This window comes from Hemicordylus capensis, chromosome 2 (genome assembly GCF_027244095.1).
Source record: "Hemicordylus capensis ecotype Gifberg chromosome 2, rHemCap1.1.pri, whole genome shotgun sequence".
NCBI lineage: Eukaryota > Metazoa > Chordata > Lepidosauria > Squamata > Cordylidae > Hemicordylus > Hemicordylus capensis.
Window position 1 is genome coordinate 201749862 of NC_069658.1, and position 24407 is coordinate 201774268.

At 46.8% G+C, this 24407-nt stretch overlaps 1 protein-coding gene across 1 annotated transcript in view; it reads left to right on the forward strand.

The window, feature by feature from the left end:
• The window catches only part of MAP3K12 (mitogen-activated protein kinase kinase kinase 12), a 152275-nt gene that overhangs the window by 2015 nt on the left and 125853 nt on the right, over window positions 1-24407 (forward strand). The window lies entirely within an intron of this gene.

Below are 24407 nucleotides of genomic sequence, written 5' to 3' on the forward strand. Positions count from 1 at the left end.
GGTTCTCCATCCCTCTGCCTCGTTTTGATACTGTCATTGTGCACCCTTTAGTGACTCTCCCCCTACCTCTTCTCTGGTTTGGAGGGGGTGGAAAGAAAAGAAGCATCTCAAAAGGTCAGGTGCTGTGAGGCACAGTGGCTAACGCTGGACAGAACCTAAACTGGAATATGGAAGATCCAGGTTCCTATTTTGCCACAAGCTTCTTGTGTGACCTTGGGAAAGTCACTTAGCTCCCATAGGCCTCCAGTCTCCTGAACAGCCTTGGATGGATATGTTTGATGGGAGAATAGCATATAATTGAGGGACCCAAGACTTGCAGAAAGACAGAGGCTCAGCTGCTGCAGTGATGGGGGACCTGTAGATGCTTTTGCATATCGGATGTGGAACTGGAGGCTCGGAGAAGCTTAGCAGAGCCTGCACTGCCTCACACAGTGTTTTTGTCAGGAGATGCCTGTGAGAGAGTCGATTTCTGTGTCTTCCCCCTCTTTTTGAGACACTCTGGACTTCATGGTATCATCCAGTAGGGGACGCTAGACTTCTCCCCAACTCCCTTGGTCTGGTGAGAGGCCAAAGCAACTGGAGCTTGCTAATCCCTTGATTAACAGCAGACAGATGCTCTGATACAGTGGGGGCTTGAGGAGTTGAGCTAATATAAAAGAGGGGATCAGACACTTGACACTTCCAAACCAGTATGTGCCTCTTTTTGCCATCCTGGGTCAGTGTATTGAACTTATCTAGATGCCTTTGAAATTCTTTAGTTTTCACATCTAATTTCTAAGTATCCAGATGACCAGAATTGTATGTATATGTGCATGTATGTGTGTGTGTGTGTGTGTGTGTGTGTGTGTTTGTTTCCCAAGGGAAACTTCGGAGGGCACCAGCTACTAGATGGTTCTATTAGTCATTCGCCCCTATACCCAGGTTGGATGACCAATTTCCATCTCTGTATCAAGGCCTGTGTCCTTCCTCCCTTCTTCCATAAATGAGAGTTGTATAAATTTAACACCACTGTAGGCTTTCCCGATAGTTACAAACTTTCCTCTTTGTGCAAAATTTGTGGTCTTGAGAATCTCAGCTTTAAAAAAACACCCACCAAACTTCTAGTACTTATGAGAAAAGTCTGGAAATATCACCATATTGTTTCTGTCATCAATTCCTTGCTAAAAATGTCCCAGATACTTGGAAAACAGGATGTTTGGGCCAGATTAAATTGTGTTCAACTTTAGTGCTTGTACTTAATTTTTCGTAATGTTTTCTGTTTGTTGCAAAATCCAGATTTCTATGCTAAACAATACACATAAACCTGTTCTGACATAGGCACAAGTTGCTGGTCACTTCCCTCCTCCACAAAATCAGAGCAATTGAGGGGTCACTACACAGTAGAAAAAATACATATTTTTCATGTGGCAGGTTCTGAAGATGTCAAGCAACAAGATGTCAAGTCATAATGACTTTCTCGAGACTCTGTCTGGAGAGCCCAGATCAGAACTGTACCACTTTGGCCCTCCAACTGTTGATGGAGTACATCTCCCACCATCCCTGACTATTGGCCACTGTAGCTGAGGTGATAGGATTTGTAGGCAAGCAACAGCTGGAGGGCAGAAGTTGTGCAGCCCTGACCTAGATGGACCATTGATAGAACTTTGACATTTCTGTATCCAGTATTATTATTTGTGTGTATGTATAGTAAAGTAAAGTGTGCCGTTGAGTCGGTGTCGACTCCTGGTGCCCACAGAGCCCTGTGGTTTTCTTTTGGTAGAATACAGGAGGGGTTGACCATTGCCTCCTCCTTCACAGTATGAGATGATGATGCCTTTCAGCATCTTCCTATATTGCTGCTGCCCGATAGAGGTGTTTCCCATAGTCTGGGGAAGGGGAACATACCAGCGGGGATTCGAACCGGAAACCGCTGGCTTGCTAGTCAAGTCATTTCCTGCTGCACCATGGATATATATCCTGCTTTTAATTCACAAATAAAAAGCAGCGTTCAAAAAATATTAAAACACAAGAAAAGAATAGCAGTCGATTTAAAATAACAATGATAAAAATCGAACAGCAAAAGAACAAACAACTGAAGGATAAAATCAGCTCCCCTTGATATATTTTTTTAAAAAACCTTTCTGAAACAGGAAAGACTTAACCATCTGTTTAAAGATAGGAAGCAGGGGAGCCCGCCTAATCAGCATGGGAATGGAATTCCCCCATTGTGGTGCTGCCATGGAAAAGGCCCTGTCTCAGACCTCTGTGAATCAAATCTCTGTTAGGAGCAGAACAGAGAGCAGGCCTTAGCAGATGTAGGACTATGGAACCTGCTAACCTCTCTCACTTGGGTATTTCTGTCCTCTTTAGCTCTCTGATTGTGGCCTGGTGTAGACATGTCACAGAATGAGGTGGTAGAGCAGACGGTAGCACTACCCATTACACAGAGCAGGGAATCATCGTTTGGAATGCATTGTCTGAGTACAAACCTCCACACTGGCAACTCCCAGTTGTGGATTGCAGCTCACAGCTTGAGAAACTCTGCTTTCGAAGAAGCACAACTACCTGCTTCGTTAGGCATATTTGGGAAAGAGCTGGGCTGGATTTCAGTCCCATTGCTAGGCATATGCTTCCAGGCTGGAGACATGCAACACCTCTTCACTATAAACCTTCATGAGTTTCAAACTGATGTTGCCTATTGTGGCTTTCTGCTCACTCTAAAGCAGGGGTGCACAGCTGCAGACCTCCAGCGGCTGTTGGACAACAACTCCTATTATCCCCAGCCGCAGTAGGAGAGAGGGATGATGGGAGTCGTAGTCCAACAACAGCTGGAAGGCTGAAGTTGTGCAGCCCTGCCTTAAGGAATCCTAGGGGCTGAAATTCTCTCAGAAGGATAGGTTGGTGGACTCTGCCCAGATAAATACATTTGCAGCCAGCAAGACTACACAGAATTCAGCCTCAATGGGTGCTAAATTTGACACTTGTATGTATGTTATGAAAATTAAACCAACTGGCATATAGTCACGTTTGTTTTCTATAACTTACACTGCATATAGGTAGGGTAAAAGAGTTACGCAGGACGCCAATGCCTCACCACCTGGCCAGTGGAAATATTCCGAAGTCAGGGCTGGCCCAAGACAGGGGGGAAGTCCTGCCATCTGCCTCCTGCTAATTGACATAAGGCTCAATCCATGAGGAAGATCTCTTTGGAAAGGAGCTGTGCAGGGCACACTGAAATGGGTGAGAGGTGCAGAAGAACTCTCTTGCCTGGGAGAACTTCCTGATGACTTGGCTTGTATTTCATGAGTGTCAGATCTGACTCAAGTCTTTCCCTCTGATGTCCCACAAAACCCACCAGCTCACCTTGGCTCATGGTAGATCTGTTCTTTATTGATCCCAGAGATTTCATGATTGTCCACAAACACTTTCAGGCCTGTCTTCCCAGCTGCCAGAAAGGCTAGAGTCTTGTAAGAGTTTCTTTAAGGAGAGTGAGAGAGGTCCTCAGGATACTGACATGGAAATTAAATTTACAGCTGGTGATGCCAGTTTCTAAGATGGGGGGGGGCATACTTTGCCTTCTCTCAGTAGTGTCCCAACTTGCTGTCTGTCTACCTTATCCTGTGAGGCACCCAGTGAGAACCAGATCAGCCCATAGCGTTGTCCTATCGTCTGCCTGCCCTACCTTGGGTTTGCTTCTTGGTCACTTTAGAGTGTGACAGAACACAGGAATGGCTTTTTCTATTGGGAACAGAAGCACTGAAGTAGAGCAATGGTTCTTTTTAGGTTCTAAGTGGTAGGTCTGGAAGCAAAACCAACAAAGAGTCCTGTAGCGACTTAAAAGTCAAATCATTTATTTCAGCATTTGTTTAAGTACTACAAAGCTCTCTCTCATTTTGTTTCTGTTACAAAGATTAACATGGCTTCCCCTCTGGAAGCCAAATCCAAATGCCCTGGCATCTAGCCCTTCCCTCTAATTGCACATCTACATAGCAGACATAAACGGGCTTTGCTGTCATCACTTGCCTGCACGTGTAGAGAATTCTTTGTCTGAGAGTCTTAGTCCCAACACAGAACCAGCGTTTAGAGTTCTTTTGCTGAGAGGCTGGTTTAAATTTGCAGTGTAGGTGTGCCTAGGACCATATTGCCTCCTTAAGCTGGGGACTAAATGGAAACATGCTGGCTTTTGCTTTAATTGCCTGGCAACAACACCTTCTGGGTATTAATTAAAGCACCAATATGTGTACTGTAAATGTATGTATGCTCAGTCTTTGCCGTGAGAGAAACTCCTTGCTCTCGATGGAAACATGTTGTGAGCATGGCTTGTACATGTTGTGAACATGAGCAATATGAGATTATAGTCATGTGCTCTTGTGAGAGCAACACATGCTTTCTCCATCTGTTGATCTCTGATTTCAGTCCTGTGTCTCAGGTATGTGCCTGAGGTATCTTCTCTTGTGGTTCTAATAGCAGAATACTTTAAAGAAGAGATTTCCTGCTGAGGTCAGAGATCCCTCTCTATGACTATGAATGTGTATTTTTGTTGACCTTCTTTTTGTTAGAAGCAAGGCCCTCTGCTCGGTTTGGTGGTGCTCCTTTTCTTGTCTGCCATCATGATGCTTTTTGAAGCATCATGATGCTTTTTGAAGATTCAATCAGTCCTTGAATTTTAGACAGTGTTCCGGGGACCGGTGGACAGAATCAGATATATTTTATGATGAAAACTTGGCAAGCTCCAAACGGCTCTCTCCATCAAGATTTCACCTGCTCGCCAGCTACTTTTCATAGCTCTGACTCATTACAGCCAATAGAATTATGGCAAGTAAGTGCAGGAGAGGGGAAAGGATGCTGATTGGCCAAATTCCTTCTCACATCAGAATGGCCTCAGCTCAGATTCATCTGACTTTGCTGACATCATTCTGGTTGGACCTACAGCAGCAGAGGGTTCCAGTAGTGGGGGAGCTGCAGAAGGAACTCCATTGGTGGTTGATGGTTGGGGTGAGAAACTGAGAGATGGCCAGGATGCAAACACAGGTGGTAAGTGCCAGAGATAGATAGATAGATAGAGAATGTGGATTCTAATCAGCCTGCACCTATGATGGAGACTATGAAACTGCAAATAACAATCATACTTGACACTTAAATATCACACTTAACGTGTTAAAAGCACTTCATAGTAATCCTTCCAATGCCTCTGTAAGTAATACAGTATTATTATCCCCATATTGCAAATGGTGAGACTAAGTCTGAGTTATAGTGGCTTCTTAAGACTCAAGTAAGCTCATGACTTGGCTCACATCTCACTCCCTTAACCACTACACTATTCTAGCTCTCATTAGCAGTGTGTAAGGAGCTCAAGATTAATTGTGCTCTAGAAATAGTCATTTCTTCTCCTGGGGCATTGGACTACCTTAGAAGGCACATGGCTAAGCACCACTTCCCTTGCTCAGCACTCTGCTCCTTCTTCCTCTTAAGAAGCATCCTCAGGGTCCATTAATGTGTGTTCGCTAAGGGGTAGTCATCTTTAACCTTCCTGTTGTATTTACATCCAGGGTGAGAAGAGTGATATCCCTTCCCACCCTTTCAAGGCATGCATATGGGTAAAGTGAGAATTCTAATTTGCATTAGTATTTCTCAGTGCAGAAATCAAAGTGTGACAGGCATTATGCAGCGCAAGGGTATGTATATGATCTTTTATATATGGCACCAAGGTTCCCCTTCTCTCAGTAGTTTGAGCTGGCAAAACACACTTCCCCTGTTCTGCACTCTTGGGGAATCCTACTGAGCATCTGCATATATCAACTGAAGGTTAGGATTAAGAAGCATCATCAGAATTGTATGCCCATTCATGAAGGAATTCTCTGCCAGAACAGGGAGAATGTTGATCAGAGGTGGCTTGTTGTTTGCCTACCTGCTCCAACCTCCTCAGTGAGCCTGGCACTGATGCCACCACTCATCTCTGGCCCTGCCCTCCTAGCTATCCAACTCACTTCTACAGCTCCTGGGCTGGAAGCCCAGTGCTGATCACCACCGATCTTCCCCTTGATTCATTCTTTTATTGAACACATTTATATACTGCCCTATATAAAATCTCAGGGCGGTTTACATTTTAAACAAACAGCAACTGAAACCTAAAAATCATATAAAGCAGATTAAAATTACAATCAATAAAAGCCTGACGAAAAAGTTGTGTTTTCAAAAGTTGTTTAAAAACAGAGATGGGGAGATTCTGATGTCATTTGAGAATCTGTTCTAGAGGACCAGGGCAATCCTAGTGAAAGTCTGGTTTTGGGTCACCATCAAGCAAGCCAGTGGCAACTGCTACCAGACCTCTCCCGATGGTCTTAATAAGAGACCATGAAGAAGAAAGCACTCTCTTAGCTACCCTGGGCCCAAGCCATTCAGGGCTTTGAAGGTAATAAACGACACATAGTATTTTGCCTGGAAACTAATTGGCAGCCAGTGTAGTTCTTTTAAAATAGGAGTAAAGTGGTGTGGTCTCCATGGGTGATCCCAGAGACCAACCTGGCTGCCGCAGTCTACACCAGTTGCAGTTTCCGAACTACTCATGAGTACAAAGGCAGCACAAAACAGAGCACATTGCAGTAGTCAAGCCCGGATGTTAACAGCATATGCACCACTGTTTTAAGGATGTTTATTTTGAGAAATGGACGTAGCTGGCATATTAGCCAATTCTGATAAAAAGCACCCCTGGTGTACCTGATCTTTCAGGGGGAGTGTAACCCCCATCCAGAACCAAATCTCCTGATGATCTCTCCCAGCAGTTTCATGTAGATGTTAAAAAAGCACTGGAGATGGAGTGGAGCCCTGTGGGATTCTATACAGTAGCTCTTGTTTTGAAGAGCAACAATCTCCAAGTGACACCATCTGGAATCTACCTGAGAGGTAGGAGCAGAACCTCTGCAAAGCAGTGCCTCCCACCCCCAACCCCCTCAGGTGGTCCAGAAGGATACCATGGTTGATGGTATCGAAAGCCACCAAGAGATCCAGCAGGACCAAAAGGCTCTCACTCCCCCTGTCAATTACTAATTGGAGATCATCTGGCCGACCCAGGCAGTCTCCACCCCACTGCCCGCCCAGAAGCCAGTTTGAAATGAGTCCAGATAATCTAGGCTTCTTCCAAGACTGACTGGAGTTGAGAAGCCACCACCCTCTCCATCACCTTGCCTAACCAGGGAAGACTGGAGACAGGCCTCTAATTGCCTAGCTCTGATGGCCTCTTTGGCAGCATGCTGCTCTCTGCTCTCCAGCTGGCTCCACAGCTTGCGGTAGCAGGCAGCAGGCATCCAGCATTGCTGGCTGGTCTCTCTTGCTGCCATCTCTGTGCCAGCTTGCTCACTCTTTTACTCCCCTTCGGCAATATTGTCTGCTTGGTTTCCTCCATTTTGGGAGAAGACAAAGCAGACAAGTTGTGGGGCGGGGCAGGGGAGGAGACCAACCAGTGATGCTGGATGCCGGCTACATTCCAGCAACAGTGCTGGCCAGAGAACTGTGCGCTCTGACCAGTGAGAGGCAGTGTTCCTTGTAACAGGGATTCCCAGATGTGGTTGACTGCAACTCCCAGAATCCCCAGCCAAAGGCCGTTGTGGCTGGGGATGCCGAGAGTTTTAGTCAACAACATCTGGGAATCCCTGTTGCAGGGAACACTGGTGAGAGGAACAGTCGTCAGTGCTGGGCTGCTGGTTCAGGGGGCAGAGCAGTGAGCCGGGCAACTGGGCGGCAGGGCCAACAAGGGGTGGGGGGAGCCTAGAGGTGGGGCTGGCAGTAGGCAGGCAAGTGGGGTGATGCCTGTGGGCGGCAGGGGGCTGCACTCACAGCCAGAGGCCATTGCCTCCCTCAGCCTTGTGGGCAAGTTGCCCCTGGGGCTCTTTATTGGGGCCAGCCTTAGCAAACCCCAAAGATCCCATCCCCTGATCCATGCTGAAAGTGCCACTGATACACTTAGTCCAAATATTCTGAATTAAAGCCACATATTGGTGTTCTGAATTAAAGCCATAAATTGTCTCTGACAATTTTTTAAAAATGCTTAAAAACCCATCTTTTTACTCAGGCCTTTTCAGTTTTTTAATAGGTTTTTAATTCTGGGATTGATTTTTAAATTGTTAGTTTTTAATTGTTTTTATGTGTTTTTAACTGTTTTGTCATTGTGAACCACCCAGAGACACGAGTTGGGGCGATATAAAAGGATAATAATAAATAACATAACATAACATAAAACATAATATAACATATCATAAAACATAACATAACATCCTCTATAATAAAGAGCTAAAGTGTGTGCCCGTGTCCCTGCCCGTGTCCTTCTCATGCGGGGCGCATGCCCAGAACGTCTGAGAAAGATACGGCTGCAGGGACACGGCGGCCATGTTGGGTCCCGGTAAGCGGCGAGGGGAAGCAGCAGCAGGAGGCGGCGGCGGCGACTGGGGCCGATGCCGGCCGGGGAAGCGGTGCTGGACAGGGAAGCGATGCCGGCCGGGGAAACGATGGTACCGCCGGGGAAGCGGCACCGGGGAAGCGATGGCGGCGACAGCGACAGTTGGTGGTTGCGGGGCCGGCCCGGCAGCGGATGGGCAGCCCACAGTGGGCCCCAATACCAGGGGCATAAGGTGGAAATGGGGGGAGCGGTGGCTGTCCGGCAGCCGGCCGCAACGATGGACAAGCGGTGGCAGCGGCCACGGCAGGCTGTGTGGTGTGGCGGGCCCGCAGCGGCCAGCATCAGACCCAGTCGCCGCCTCCTGCTGCTGCTTCGCCGCTGCTTCCAAAACTGTTAACTTTTAACTCTTTGCCGCCCGGGAGGAGGAGCGGAGGGCCGGTAAGATAAAAATTAAAAAATGCAGGGGGGGCAGGGGAGGGGCAAGTGGGAGTGGGGCAGGGGGGAGGGGGAAGGGCAAGAGGGAGTGGGGCATGGGGGAGGGCAGGGGGAGGGGGAGGGCAAGAGGGAGTGGGGCAGGGGGGAGGGGCGAGGGCAAGAGGGAGTGGGGCAGGGGGAGGGGCAAGAGGGAGTGGGGCAAGGGGGAGGGGAAAGGGCAAGAGGAAGTGGGGCAGGGGGGAGGGGCAAGAGGGAGTGGGGCAGGGGGGAGGGGCGAGGGCAAGAGGGAGTGGGGCAGGGGGAGGGGCAAGGGCAAGAGGGAGTGGGCAAGGGGGAAGGGCAAGAGGAAGTGGGCCAGGGGGGAGGGGAAAGGGCAAGAGGAAGTGTGGCAGGGGGGAGGGGCAAGAGGGAGTGGGGCAGGGGGGAGGGGGAAGGGCAAGAGGAAGTGGGGCAGGGGGAGGGGCAAGAGGGAGTGGGGCAGGGGGGGAGGGGAGGGCAAGAGGGAGCAGGGCACTCTTTGCGGCAATGGCAGAACTCTCCCCTACTAGCGCCCGTTATTTTAACGGGCTTGAAAACACTAGTAACTAAATATTGGGTCAGAGTGCTAAAGGCACATGCTGGGATAAATACTACACATTGCAATAATTGGAAGATTAAAGGTAGATTAAAGCTTCTCATTTGGTGATGCTGTGCTTGGTTTATATCCTCTAATAAATGTACAGAGAAAGAGAGACCTTTTAGCACCTTAAAGATGGACAAATGTATTGTACCATAAGCTGCCATGGACAAGAAACCACAAAAACGTATGCTATACTACATTTGCTAGTCTTTAAGGTGCTACAGGTATCTTCATTGTTGCTGCTGCAACAGATGATGCTGGAAGGATACAAAGATTCTCTTGCACTGGCTAACATGTTGCGCAAGGCAATGCTGGCGTTTCTGACCCACCTGGAGTGCTGTGCATGTGCAAGCCAGCCCCACTGGTGTTGCGGAGGCGGGCAGCAATGGAAGAAAAGTGGGACAGAACTGTACATAAATAAATACATGTGGAGGAGTTGATCACTTGCAAGGAGACGGGCTATAGCTTAGTGGCAGAGAGCACTTGTTCTGCATGCACGGTTAAGCACTGGCATTTCCAGGTAGGGTTGAGGGAAGACTGTTGCCTGAAACCCTAGAAAGCTGCTGCCGGTTAGGACTGGGCTAGATGGGTCAATGGTCTGAAGCCAGCTTCTACTCATTGGCAGTGTATGGTAGAGAGGAGTGATAGGCTAGATGTATGTTAGGGATGTGCACAAAGTGTTTCGGCAGAGTGGGGAGCAGGACCTTTAAGGTAGAGTAAAGCAGGTCCTCACCTGCTCCTCTGGCACCCTGCCACTTTCCCTACTGCAGTGCTGCACCGCTCAGAAGTCCATGCGCAGTTGCTGCTGCCGCCTGAGCACGGCGCCAGGATGCACATGCTCATCGCGCATGGGCGACGGCTGTGTGTGATTAGCGAAACCATGCTGACAATGCATATGGCCACCGTGCATGTGCACGGGGGTCAGCAGACTTCTGAGCGGTGCAGCAGGGAAAGCAGTGGGATGGCGGAGGAGCAGGTAAGGACCTGCCTTACTCATCCTTAAAGGTCCCACTCCCTGCTCCACTGAAACTATTCGGCAGGCCGCACTGAAGCGATTTGGCATGTCCCTGCTTAATCAGGACATTTTGGCATGTCCCTACCAAATAGTTTCACGCACATCCCTAGTGTATGATAGAGAAGAATGATCAGTTCATTTCCTAGCCATCTTATACCTATGGGGTAACATGGAAAGTTGATATTGCATGCAGAGTGTCATACATGCAAGGCTACCCATTTTGTGAGATGTCCTGCTTCTTTCTGAACCAGGCTTAAGAGTATTTTGTAGGTGTTGCTTGGCCTCTCTTTTAACTACAGTAAAACTGTACTGGGTTAGACTTGCTGGCACTTTAGTACTGGAGTTTTACCTGTTTTACATATGCAATGTTTTCTGAGATCATTTTCTTTAACTGATAGGACATATCTGTATTTATTGCTGTGACCTACCCTGAGTTCTGTCTTGAAAGAGCATCCTAGAAATCCAAACAAATTACAGCAATTGTGCATGAAACTTCAAAGGCGAAATAAATGCTTGTTACCACTTGAGACAGAACTGAATAGAAGGACAACAGACTAGAAGGAAGGAGACGGGAGAATAAACATCATGGGGGGCTTTTTCGCTACAAAAGGAGAACAAACCACCTCTCATTTGGCTATACTTTATTTAATTTATATACTGCTTTTCAGCAGAAGTTCTCAAAGCTGTTTATATAGCAAAAGAAGAAGAAGAAGAAGAAGGCACTCTGTGTTTCTTCTTTGATTGTGAGCCCTTTGGGGACAAAATAAACAACAGCGACAGCAACAACTGTAGATATTGCATGGCTGTGTTTAGTGCTACTGCAGTTCATGTTCTCTCTCTTTCTCTCGTCTCTCTTTCTAATTTCATTTGCAACCTGAATGAGTGTCTGCACATCCTCCTATGTGTCTACTATCATCTTCTCCATTCACTTTCTATGTCTGAAATCAGCTCGCAAGACCTCAACCCATGAATATTTGTTCTAAATAAGTGAAGTACCTCTGAGCATCTGCAGAGTGCCTCTTTCTTGCCATGGAGGAATCTTTGCACTAGCTCCTCACTGCTCTCTCTAGATCAAATTCTAGCTCCTAGCTTTAAAGAGCTTTCTGTCCTCCAATCTCCTCTCATTGCTCATTCTCTCTACTCTCCAGAAGCCCAGCTGCCATCAGCAACCTGTGTCGTCTTCTCCCACTCAGGCCTTCTGCTGTGTTGCTTCCATGCCTAATGCAGCCTCCCTGTTCTGATTTCTCAAGCTGATTTTCCACAAGAGCTGCTTCTTCAGCAAAGCCTTTCCCGAACCACTCTAACCTCACCTTTCTACATACCTTCCATTAGTGAGTGTCTCTTCTTCCCACATAAACTATTTAGGCCGGGAATGTGGCACCTCCATACTTCTGCACTGGGTATACATTCCTTTGCAAACAGTTGGTTCTCCATAAATATGTGATAGGAGGGCAGTGGACTTGTGGGAGTGGTAAGCCATCTCAATCATACTGGGAAACAAGACAGTCAGTTGATAAAAAGGATGTATTTATTCTGCCTCTCTATACAATTGTTGATATTCAAGGTGGCTGACACAATAAAAGAATTGTATAAAGCTAAATAAATAAAAGAACCAGGCTAAGAGAGGAGAGCTGGTCTTGTGGTAGCAAGCATGACTTGTCCCCTTAGCTAAGCAGGGTCCACCCTGGTTGCATATGAAAGGGAGACTAGAAGTGTGAACACTGTAAGATATTTCCCTCAGGGGATGAAGCCGCTCTGGGAAGAGCAGACGGTTCCAGGTTCCCTCCCTGGCTTCTCCAAGATAGGGCTGAGAGAGATTCCTGCCTGCAACCTTGGAGAAGCCGCTGCTAGTCTGTGTAGACAATGCTGAGCTAGATAGACCAATGGTCTGATTCAGTATATGGCAGCTTCCTATGTTCCAGGCATTCAGTTGAATACAGCAATTAAATGTTCCCTCACCTCAATCAGAACTCAACATCCCCCCACAAGCTATGTTGTGGGCATGCACCAGAAGACAAAGATGGTGCAAAGTAGACTTCCATAGGAAAGGCATTCCACAAACACGGCAAGATGACCAAGAAGGCCCTCTCTTGCATGCCTGTCTGCATCTCTTGGATACCAGAGGAAAACGTAGAAAGGCCTCTGACAAAGCATGCCAGTAGGTATATATGAGGTGGTCTTTAAGGTATATGGGTCCCAGGCTGTTTAAGGCTTTAAAGGTAAGAACCTGCACTTTGAATTGGGCTTGGGAATGGATTGGCAGCCAGTGTAGTTGAAATCATGATGGAGTTATATCTTCTGTTCACCTGGCTGCTATTGGTATCCTGGCAGACACAGTATGGATGAACTGAAGGCTACAAATGCTCTTCAAAGGCAGCCCTATATAGTAGAGATGTGCATGAATCAGATTTTGCTATTCAATTTGAGTTTGAATTGAATAGCAAAATACTCATATCGATTCGTCAGAACAGCAGCCGTTGCTGGCTGTTTGAATGAATCAACTCGAATCAATTCGAGTGATTTGGCCATAGGTAACAATGGGGAACTTGAAACACCCCATTGCCCCCCATGGGTAGGTCTTAGAGACAGTGGGTTGGGTGGTATGGCATGATGGGTGCTACCTACCATCCAACCCACAAAAGAAATGGGCAAAGCAGGTGATTAATTTTTTTAAAAAGTTAAAAATCACCCACGTGCCCATTTCTTTTGTGGGCTGGGTGGTAGGGAGCACCCATCACACCATACCACCCAGCCCACTTTGGTGTCCATAGGATCTACCCATGGGGAACAAAGGAGTGTTTCAAGTTCCCCATTGTTCCCTATGGCTGGAACAAGCAGAGTGCACAAATTTTGCAACTCTGCCTTGAAAAACACTGCAGAACAGAAGCACACAGTCCCTCCCAACACAGAATACCACATTTTGCCAAACACAGTCCAAAAATTGCCAAAAAAGAATCACTGACCCAGAATCCCACTGCCAGCCACAGTATCTGTGCTGCTGTAACATCATTGTCACAAGTTGCTCTCTCACACAGAATGATAACTCTTTACTACAGCTTTGCAACAGTTGCCACCATTAGCAGTCAGAAAGCATAGCTGTAATCTCAACTAGAACAACATCTTCAGCCACATTTTGGCGAGTGGGTGCACCTTGCAATTGCAAAGCAGACCAGAGCAGTGAGTGAAGCACCAGTTATTCTCAAGGCCAGTCATGGACCTCATCACAGCAATCACCAGAAATCAATCAATCTCTCTCTCTCTCTCTCTCTCTCTCTCTCTCTCTCTCTCTCTCTCTCTCTCTCTCTCTCACACACACACACACACACACACACACACACACACACACCTCTACATACCTACCTCTACCCCTACCCCCTGAGCTGAGCTGCCACTGTCCATTTCTTGCCACAACACTATCTCACAAACAGACCGAATCACAATTCAAGGAATGCAGGCAGGCACCCAAGTTCTTTTTTGTTGTTGACCTGAGATCCAGCAAAACCAGAGAGTTAATAATATAGCAGTAATAGCACAACATATTATGCTCAGTGCTGAGAGAAAAAACCATAAAATCATACCTTTCTTGATTCATTCCTTCCTCCTCTTCTGATGTATCCTCTTCAAGGGCACATGAAGAGCTCTTTCTGCCTCCCCTCCCCAGGCCCTTTGAGAACATCTTGAAATTTCCTCCTTTTTGTTCCCCCTCCCTCCACCCAGCCAATGGGGCACAGTTGCCCATGACAACATTTGATTTGTATTAAAAGGCAACCAAGAAGCAAGGAAATCTCAAGCCAATCAGAAGCCAGTGCTAGAAAACCAATCAGCAGGTGGCGAGGGGGGGGGGAGCCTATCAGAATGGTGCTCAAATCACTCAAATTGATCCAAGCTCAAATCAGATTTGATTCAAATTTGAATTAGACCCTTATCTAAGGGTGATTCAATTTGAGCTTGAATCACTCAAATTGGCTCGATTCAAACTTGAATCGAGTTGCACATATCTACTATCTAGAGCACCTTGCAGTCCAGTCCAGGTGCTACTAAAGCATGAATGACAGTGGCCAGGTCTGTCTTATCTAGAAAGGGGCACAGCTAGCACACCAGCCAAAGCTTAGCACCACACAAGTGCTCCCTGCCATTCAGTAAGCAGTAATGGAGCTAGGGCTTTTTAAAATAGAAAATTCAGAACCACACAAACTTATGTGAGTGGAATTTGCACACATAGCACACACCACTACAACACACACTTGTGCACATTCCTTGTCTGTGCACATGTACTTTGTTGCCTAGAGTCACATTCCGTGGCATTTAGAAACCTACTCATTGCTAAAGACTCTGTGGGGAGTAGCAGTGAAGTCTGCAGGAAGCATCTTTGGCAGGGGGAGGAGAAATGGGTACACTTGACTGGGGACTGGGTTCTAGAGGAGCCACTCTACTTTTCCCATTCTTATCATCACTTTTTATGTCATCTCACCTAATATAGGTTTGCATCACTTGAAATTTTGAACTGCACACATGTCCTTTTAGAATTGCACAACAACAATAAAAAATTATTATTTTTTGGAAACGGCACATTTTGTGTCTTGCACATTTTATTTATTTGTTTTTGAAAGCCCTGACCTGAGCTCCTGGGCTTGGCTACCTTTGCGCATGGAGTGTATCACAGGATCCTCTCTGACTCCAGGAAATATTTTGGGAAATAAATGTCAAGGAGGCTCTGCCTGGGGGTCTTCAAAACTCTTGCGCTGATCCTGCAAGGTAGCTTCATTCCCTTTTAGGCCGATACCTGTAACCCTTTGGATAAGCAGCATGCTGTTGCTTATCCAAAGGGTTGCAGGAAGGTTTCTGGCTGAAAAGGCAACTGCTTTACTTCTTCCAGCTGACCTGAAGCCGGGCAGCTGGTCACTGCAGGCTCTTGCTGTACCTCCTGTCCTTGGCTAATTAGGCCTCAGGCAGAGCAGGGATTGGGGGTGGGGAAAGGCTTCTCTCTCCTTTGACGAGTGGGAGGGAGAATGGAAGGTGACTGGCAGAGACATCCTCACAATGCAGGGAAGGCTGCTGGGCAGGATGGCCAGACCAGAGGTGTTCTCGATTGTCACGCTATGGTGCTCTCAACAATCCATTAGCATCCATTAGGACAACTGGCAACAGCACTCACAAAGGCTGCAGGGGAGATTGGGGCCAGTGCTCTGTCTGTGTGCGTATCAGGGAGAAGAATCAAAATTCTGCACCGCCAAGAGCCAAATCCTGCATCTACACACATTATGCAGATTAAACGCACAGAAGCGGCCGAAGATATTTTGGCACCTGAGACAGAAAATCCAAATTGCTTCCATCCCCACCCCTGTAAAAATGTTCTGCAGTTATGGCTGTGAGTTCATGTGGAAGTACTAAGAGACTCTCTTAAATATCTTTCCATCGATTAAGAACGTAAGAACAGCCCTGCTGGATCAGGCTCAAGGTCTATAGTTCAGGATCCTGTTTCCCAGTGTCCCACCGGATGACTCTGAGAAGCCCACAGGCAAGAGGTGAGGGCACGCCCTCTCTGCTGCTGCTGCTTCCCTGCAACTGATACTGAGAGACAACTCGCCTCTGAGACTGGAGATTAATCACCTGCCTTTTAACTGATGATTGATTAATCAGTGAAATATAAATTTGCATAAATTTCCAAAACCTCTGCCCAGGTGCCTTTTTTGATCCATCGAAGGAAGTTGGAGAGAACTGGCAGCAAAAGCTAAAGCTACCATGAATATTTAGAGGGGGAAACCCAGTGTTGGTGGTATTTTTTCATTCAATTTTATCATGTTTTTTAAAAACTCATTTAGCTTTCTGCTTTAGTTGATTTATTTTATTTGCTCATTCATTTTACAGATTTCTGAAACACTTATCACAAGTACTTCCGAGGCAGTTTACAAAAAAGGCACAATAAAATCACAATATGTATACACCCCCACCCCCCCGGCAAAGGTTGGGTTTTTTTAAAAAAGCAGGAATTAAAGCAATTTCAAGAGCACCTTAAAAATCCTGGAATATTAAAAAGGTTTTTGCCCAGCACCAGAAAGACAACAGTGTAGGAGCCTGATTTGGGGAGAGATTTCCACAAATGGGCCATCACCACTAAGAAGGCTCTGTTCTCCCCAGCCACCACCTGTCTTGCCTCAGGTGATTAAGGCAGCTAGAGGTGGGCCTTTGACAAATGACTGCAGTGCATAGGCAAGTTGATGTGGGAGCTGGCAGTTCCTTCAGGTATTCCTTAATTAAAACTGCAGCCCTAAAGATAACCAATTAAATTATTGTCAGTTTGTCATAGACTGTGACTGACCTGTGTGTCTGAGACTGTACACCACCCAAAGATTTGCATATGGACGCCATAGAAATGTGTATTCTACCAAAAGAAAACCACAGGGCTCTGTGGGCGCCAGGAGTCAAAATTGACTTGACGGCACACTTTACTTTACTTTAATAAAGGCATTGCTCTACTTTGGTGTTTGGATTTTTTAAATATCCAACATGGTTACCTGCAACTATTGTGCCATCTTTTAATGGAGCTCTAGATTTGTCATCTAAGTTCACTGCCTTGCTTTGTTCATGCTGGACCTTAAAACATTCTGTGAAGCAATATGTACATTGATGGCAATATAAGGGACAGCTCTCAGGAACATATTTATGAATGTTAAAGAGCAAGGATGTGTACAAACCGAGGTACGACGAACAATTCTACAATGTCCTTCTTAAGATAAGAGGTCCAAGCCTGTCCAGTGCTTCCGGGGGTGGGAGGGGGGCGAGTGGGATCTTGAAAAAGGAGGAGAGCAGGTCCTTACCTGCTCTCGGCTGCCCCATACAGCTTCCTGCTGTGGCAGTGCTCTCCCAAGAATTCGCGTGTGGTGCCAGCACACACATGGCATCCACACATGCATGGACGTCATTTGCATGATCAGCATGGTGTTGGTGACCACGTATGAGCGGATGCCATGTGTGTGCCAGCACGTGCACAGGTTATTGGGAGGAGCACTGCAGCAGCAGCAGCAGGTAGCTGCATGGGGCAGTGTGGAGAACAGGTAAGGACCTGCTCTCCTCCGTTTTAAAAAGCCCGCTCTCCGCTCCCCCACCCCACCCCACCCGGTGGTGCCAGACAAGTTGGGACCTCATCCAAACCAGTTCAGAGCAGAACCTGTGCACAAACCTTGGTTTTGTGTACATCCTTATTAAAGAGTGTTTCTGGCTGAAGAGGAGATTGATGAAAATAGTCTCGTCAGAAAATCATCAGAGTCCTGTGCAGCAGGGCTCTGGATTACTGAGTTCTGTGGAGGAGCTTTGCACACTGCACTCTTTGTGAGGATGTTGCCCAAAATGTACAGGATGCTCACATTAATGCTCAATAATGTAGCATGACGTCCTCTGCAAAATAGGAGATTAGATTTGACGTAAACGGCACAGGCAACTACCGGGATGCAGAAGCTGACCCTTGCAGAGACACCACCCCCTCCAGCCTCCAAATGGCCTTGCCTGTTCTGAAAAATTAAAGGGTTGGTTGGTGTCTTTTGCCACCTAATGGTGCAGCAGGGAAATGACTTGACTAGCAAACCAGAGGTTGCCGGTTCAAATCCCTGCTGGTATGTTTCCCAGACTATGGGAAACACCTATATTGGGCAGCAGCGATATAGGAAGATGCTGAAAGGCATCATCATCTCATACTGCACGGGAGGAGGCAATGGTCAACCCCTCCTGTATTCTACCAAAGTCAAGGACAGGGCTCTGTGGTCGCCAGGAGTCAACACCGACTCGATGGCACACTTCACTTCACTTCACTTCAGCTTCTTTTAGTTCCCTTTGTTTTAGCTCCTTATGTTCCTAGCTCACTGATTTGTATTTATAGGCAGCCATGGCAGTATCATAGGTATGTATTACCTCTTGGCACTCTCTTTTGTAGTTGCTCCCCTGCAACTGGTATTCAGAGGCATCTCTGCCTGAGGCTGGAGGTGGCCTATAGCCACCAGACTAGTAGCCATTGATAATCCTGTCCTCCATGAATTTTTCTAAGCCTCCTTTAAAGCCATCCAAGCTAGTGGTCATCACCACATCCCATGGCAGAGAATTCCATAGATTAACTATCCGCTGTGTGGAAAAGTATGTCCATTTGTCCGTCCTAAATTTCCCTTCCTTCAGTTCCTTCAGTTTCCTTCGATGGCACCTGATTCTAGTGCTGTGAGAGGGAGAAAAATTTATCTCTGTCCATTCTCTGTAAGGTAAAGGTAAAGTGTGCCGTCAAGAAACCCTGTGGTTTTCTTTTGGTAGAGTACAGGAGGGGTTTACCTTTGCCTCCTCCCGTGCAGTATGAGATGATGCCTTTCAGCACCCTCCTATATTGCTGCTGCCCTATATACAGGTAGGTGTTTCTCATAGTCTGAGAAACACATCAGCAGGATTTCGAACTAGCAACCTTCTGCTTGTCAGTCAAGCATTTCCCCACTGTGCCACTTAAGGTGACCCATTCCATTCTCTACTCCATGCATAATTTTATATACCTCTATCATGTCTCCCTGTGGCTGCGTCTTTTCCAAACTAAAAAGCCCCAGATGCTGTAGCCTTGCCTCATAAGGAAGGTGCACCAGGCCCCTGATAATCTTCATTGCCCTCTTCTGCACCTTTTCCAGTTCTACAATGTCCTTCTGAAGATATGGTGACCAGTGTACACAGTATTCTAAATTCGGCCACATCATAGATTTGTAAAAGGGCATTGTAATATTAGCATTTTTACTCTCAGTCCCTTTCTTAATGGTCCCTAGCATGGAATTTGGCTTTTTCACAGCCTCCATGCACTGAGGCAACACATTTAACGAGCTGTCCACCACAACCCCAAGATCTCTTTCCTGGTCAGTCGCTGACAGCTCAGATCTCATCAGTGTATATGTGAAGTTGGGTTTTTTTTTGCCCCAATATGCATCACTTTATGCTTGCTTAAATTGAACTGCATTTGTCATTTTGTTGCCCACTCACCCAGTTTGGAGAGATCTTTTTGGAGCGCCTCAAAATCTGTTTTGGATTTCACTACCCTGAATATTTGTCATCTACAAATTTAACCACTTCACTGCTTACCCCAACTTCTAGATCATTTATGAACAAGTTAAAGGCATTGGTCCCAGTACAGATCCTTGGGGACCCCACTTCTTACTTTCCTCCATTTAGAGAACTGTCAATTTATTCCCACCCTCTGTTTCCTAACCTTCAACCAGTTACCAGTCTACACATGAACCTGTCCCCTTATCCCATGACTGCTACGTGGTGAGGAACTTTGTCAAAAGCTTTTTGGAACTTGTGGACTGCCTAAAAGATTTAGACCAAATTTTGTGCTGTTGTAGTGAGTGACACCAAGGGACACCTCAATGGCATAGCTTTTGATTATGTCATCCACCACCGTTCAAGATGGTGGATGCATTAACGTTTGAGACACAAGTGGGCTAACTTGTGAACTGCCTAACTGATCTGGACCAAATTTAGTCCAGTTGTAGGGATAGTGAAAGGAAAGCAGGCAGATTAGTTCTTACCTGAACATCTTTTATAACTTCATATTAATGGGCTTACAGCCCCATCTGGCTCCCCCTGGACTTCTGGGCCCAGGTAAAGTGTCTCCTTGTCCTCTATGTTTGGATCCTGGCAATGGGGCACAGAACATGGACCTCCTGCAAAGATCTTAGTGGGTGGGTAGGATCATGTGGGATCAGGCATTAGAAGCTGAAATGGGTTTAAATATCATGACTCTAATTTCCAGCATTCCTGGAGGCATCGTTCTATCTGTGTACAGGCATAAGCTTCTCAGAATGCAGTGGGTAGGCAACATGTGACTCTCCAGATGTTGCTGAACTACAGTTCCCACTACCCCAGGCCACAATTCATTACAGCTGGGGATGATGGGAGTTTTAGTTCAGCAACATCTGCAGAGTCCCATGTGGTTGCCTATCTCTGCATTGTAGAAAAGGAGTAACAAAAAGTGGGTCACTTCTAGGATAGGCTTGTCAGAGAAGCCTGTATTCAGTGTATTGCTATAGTTTAGTGGAGGGGCTACGGGTCTCTGACAGAGTCTCAACACCCTCTTAAAACTATAATACCCAAGGTTCCTTAAGGGAAGCAAAAATGAATCAGTTTCGAAAACAACAACAGTTAACATTTGTAATCGAATACAAGCCTTGACAAATTAGCTTTGGAACTAGGAGCCAGCCCAAATATTTAGGAGCCAGACAGTGGATACTTTACAAAACCACCATACTTAGTGATGGACATTGTGGAGGGAGAGGGTAAATGGGCTTCTCTTTATCCTCTTTAAAGGTAACACACTTGGAACAGAAGCAGGGCTGCCTGGGACAAATACATATTTTATTAAATAACTCTACCTCTGAATAGCCTACTTCATCTGTTAAATCAGTCAGCTCCAGGTTTGCAGGGGTCCTTGGCAAAGCAGAGCCTTTCTTGGCCTTAAGGACTATCTTCTCCCATATGAACCTGCCTGAATACTGAGGTCATTTGATGGGTCCCTGCTCAGGGTCCCACCATGATCAGCAATACATCTGGCAGTGTCCCAGGACAGGGCCTTTTTGGTGATGGGACCCAGACTGTGGAAGTACTTCCCCTTGAACCCATCATTCCGGGCTCTTTTTGTAGAGAGGCAAAGACCTTTTTGTTTAAATTAGAATTTCCGTGCTAATTAGCTATGCTGCTTTTTCTCTTTTTTTCTGTGCTGTGCTGACACTGAACATACCGTAGGAAGCTGCCATATACTGAGTCAGACCATTGGTCCATCTAGCTCAGTATTGCCTACCCAGAGGGCAGTGGCTTCTCCAAGGTTGCAGGCAGGAATCTTTCTCAGCCTTATCTTGGAGATGCCAAGGAGGGAACTTGGAACCTTCTGCATGCAAGCATGCTGATGCTCTTCCCAGAGCAGCCCCATCCCCTAAGGGGAATATCTTACAGTGATCATATGTAGTCTCCCATTCAAATGCAGCTAGGGTGGATCCTGCTTAGCAAAGGGGTCAGTTCATGCTTGCTACCACAAGACCAGCTCTCCTCCTCTTGACCACTCCAAGACGATAAAACTACAGCACACATGTTTAATGACATGATACTTTATTTTGTGTTAAAACTGTTTTTATCTTTTGTGCACTGCCTTGAGTCCTGTGGCAGAAAGGTCGTTATCTAATAAATAGCTATGTATTTATTTTTTTGGAAAGGAGAGGCGTTCCATTGCCATAGCCAGCAGCCAAGTTTCTCTATGGCTCCCTTTCCTGTTCGCTCCATGGACCCTGACAGGGTTCAAGAGAGCAGAAGAATTTATGATGCAGACCTCTGAATTTATGATGCAGACCTCCTTCTTGTGGGTGGAATGGAATGGAGGATGTGGTAGTGATGGTGCTCTATCCCCTCTTTCTCCAGGACTCCCCCTCATGACATGGGGCTGTGGTGGGGGAGCTTCCATTTGCAGGTGGTATAGGAGAGAGGAGGGGATGAGGGAGCAGCTTTCCCGGCCAAGAGGAGAGTCCTTCTGTCACTAACCGCATGAGGGCTATCGGCACAGGTGGCCAGGGCTTGGCAGTGGGCCCTCCTGAGGGCCTAGCATTGGGGGCAGCTGTGTAATGATGCCGGCCTCTATCACACTGGTCCTGTGTGAACTGTTGGAAGGCACCCACTCTAGCCTTGTCCCCAGCCACTCGTCTCTCCCAGTCTGGCAATAAGCAAAGGCCCCTTAGAACTGAATGGGAATTGTACCACAGAAGCTCTCCACAAACTGGGCCCGTTCTCTGCTTCCTAGTGACAAAAACTCATCCATGGAGCCACCCTGATGATAGCATTTCTCTCAGCCCCCCACCACACACTGCATAGTTCCTCACGAAGAGACTTCCCACCAGCAGAGACTTCCCACCAGCGTCATTTGTATTCTGTGCTTCATGCAGGTCAGGTTTGTGTTGGGCCGGTGAGTCACTTTCCTCCCCTCACTCTGTTCTAGATGTGGAAATGTTTCTCAATTACTCCAATCTCTCTTAACGGTCTCCCTCTTGACTTCCAGGAAGTGCCTCGTGTTTTCCCATTGCTGCCTGAATCATGATGTTTTACTGTTGAAATGTAATGCTTGTTGTCATTGTTATGATGACAATTCCAGTCAAGGGACTTGGTCTGTGAGGTTTATGTTCACATGAGCAGTTAATTCAGTTTAACAAACCACTAAATGCCCTCTAAATCCTGATCTTTACTTTTAGCTCTGCCTGGCAAGTAAAGAAGGATTGGGGACCAGATTCGTCACAAAGGTGGAACATGTATTTCTCCTCTTGATCTATCTGCATATGTGGACATCGCCAAAGGAGGGTCAATGTACTTCCTTACCAGGGTCCTTCTGTGCACCAGAGAGTGGGATGCAGGGACAAAGGCAGGTTACTTCCCTTCATGGTTGAGAGTAACTCCGGGACCCTCTCAACCAAGTTCATAACATCTGATCCTCCATGTTCAGTTAAATGCCTGTGCATAAAGCCTGTGTGAATAGCGCAGAAGTAAGGAATGTGGGAGGCTGCCTTATACCATCTAGCTCAGTACTCTGACTGGCAGCAGGCTTTCCAAGGTTCCAGGCAGGAGTCTTTCCCGGCCCTATCTGGAGATGCTGCCAGGGATGGGATTTGGGACCTTTTGCATCATCCTGGATGATATCGACAGAAGTTACTAGGTATTCATGGGACGGTAGCCTGCCATGATGTAGCAGCAATTACATACACCATTCCCTGCCAAGCAACCTTCCCCATGGTGGCCATATTGGAAAGATTAGTCTAATCTAAACCTCCTGGTAGAAGTTAGTATGGAAGAATCTCAGAGCACCTCCCCTCCTATGCACTGATGTCTCCTTTCCCTTCTGTGGGCATTTTCAGTGCAGCTGCATTGGAGTGGAGAAGGAGCAGTGTTTTAATTCATTTGCCTCCCGTCGACCATAAAAGCCCACTGTGGACCACCGTAGCACAGACCATTGTGATCTATCTGATTTTGTGTTTATTGAAAAACAAATGTCATCCTGAAATGGAATTTCAGGGCTAAGTTCTAAATGAAAATGAATTCAGTGTGCGTGCGTGCGTGCGTGCAGAGGAAGATACAGGCCGATGATAAAGCTCACACATACCTGAAGACTGCCCAGTTACTTAAAGTGTGTGGGAACTGAAAGGAAGGGAATACTAGTCACATCCCATACATGGTGCGAGCAGAAGAACCTTCTGAGGTATTGACCTCATTGGTCCTTTAGCCATGCCCCCAAATTCTCTCCAGATAGAAAACTGACACACCAGGGAGAAGGGCTATATCCTGAGTCAGGCCATGGCCCCACCAAGGTCATTATTGTCTACAATGACTAGCAGCAGCTTTCCAGGGTTCCAAATAAGGTGTCTTTCCAAGCCCCATCTGGAGATGTCGGGGATTGAACTGGGGACCTTTTACATGCAAAGCAGGTGCTCTACCCCTGAGTTATAGCCCCCGTTAGCTCAACTGTTACCCTGATGTGCTAGTTTTCTATGTGCAGGGGATTCCTCCCCTCCCTCCGCCGGCCACCCATGAAGGAACAATCAAAGGCATGAGTCTGTAGTGGTGCAGTCCAGCCACAGGCTTCTCATGTGTGAGAGCTGGGCCTTAGAATCAAGGCAGAAGTTGAGAGAAATGGCAGCCAGAACTCCAGCAGAACAAAACTGGGCAGTGTTAAGAGGCTCTTTTATCACTAGGTGGAGCCCAAGATTTGGCTCTCCCCTGGAGGAGGGCGTTCCAGGAACACACAGTCTCCTTCCCAGAAGTGTCTCGGGAGCTCTTCACAGCTCATTTGCATGTGCATAAAGGGGACCTGTCAACCTAATAAGAATGCAATTAATTTCCACTGAGCGCCTCCTATTCAAAGGTATCTCCGAACACTTCTGCAGATTTAATAATATAGCTTGGGGAATTATATAGCATTACAGATA